This window comes from Orbicella franksi, unplaced genomic scaffold, assembly GCF_964199315.1.
Source record: "Orbicella franksi unplaced genomic scaffold, jaOrbFran1.1 SCAFFOLD_333, whole genome shotgun sequence".
Classification (NCBI taxonomy): domain Eukaryota; kingdom Metazoa; phylum Cnidaria; class Anthozoa; order Scleractinia; family Merulinidae; genus Orbicella; species Orbicella franksi.
In genome coordinates this window covers 27501-28518 of record NW_027670592.1, presented here as the reverse complement: position 1 = coordinate 28518, position 1018 = coordinate 27501, and positions in this window count along the sequence as shown.

Below are 1018 nucleotides of genomic sequence, written 5' to 3'. Positions count from 1 at the left end.
GTTTCTCAGGCTCCCTCTCCGGAATCGAACCCTAATTCTCCGTCACCCGTTGCAACCATGGTAAGCCACTACCTTACCATCGACAGTTGATAGGGCAGAAATTTGAATGAAACATCGCCAGCTCAAGGCCGTGCGATTCGATCAGTTACTATGAATCACCAAAGAACCGGGCAGAACCCGCATTGGTTTTTAATCTAATAAATACATCCCTTCCAGAAGTCGGGACTTTTCGCATGTATTAGCTCTAGAATTACTACGGTTATCCAAGTAGTAATGGTACAATCAAATAAACGATAACTGATTTAATGAGCCATTCGCAGTTTCACAGTACAAGTGCTTATACTTAGACATGCATGGCTTAATCTTTGAGACAAGCATATGACTACTGGCAGGATCAACCAGGTAGCTATCCCTCAGGGAACCCGGCGGAACCCTTTTGCGTCTGCTTCCTTTGAAAGGAGGCTGGCATTCCACCGTCAAGCTGCACTGGGAATCCTCCCGGCCATGGAAGACGCACGAGGCGTTCGACCCTGTCCGAGGGAAACCCGTTCTCTCTTTGCCACGTCTTTCCACTGCTTCACCCTAGTAAGCTTCCGGCATACCAGTGAGACAGCCAAGTCCACGGAATGCCGACAAGATACATTGGGGAAGAATGATTCTTCCGAATCTAAGCCGCTATTCTTGGCCAAAGGCCATCAGGTACAACATCCATCCGTTCTCTCGTTGTCCACACCGAGACAACTTGGCTACAAGTTCAGTCATTTCATGCTACCGACCGAGCAAGTTTAGTCGACTTTGCTCCTTTTTCCTCCAAATACCCTCCTTTCGTACCCGAGAACACATTACCGAGCAGGGCTTACTGTTACGGACCGATACAGCTCAATTGCTCTTTCGGTCTTTCCCGATGCCTGCCCTACATTATAACCCGAAACCGTCTATTCCCCCAACCAAGTTTAGACACTTAGAAAAATTTCGAAAATTTCGATTTTTCAAAACTGCTCCAAAGCGCTCCCCATGG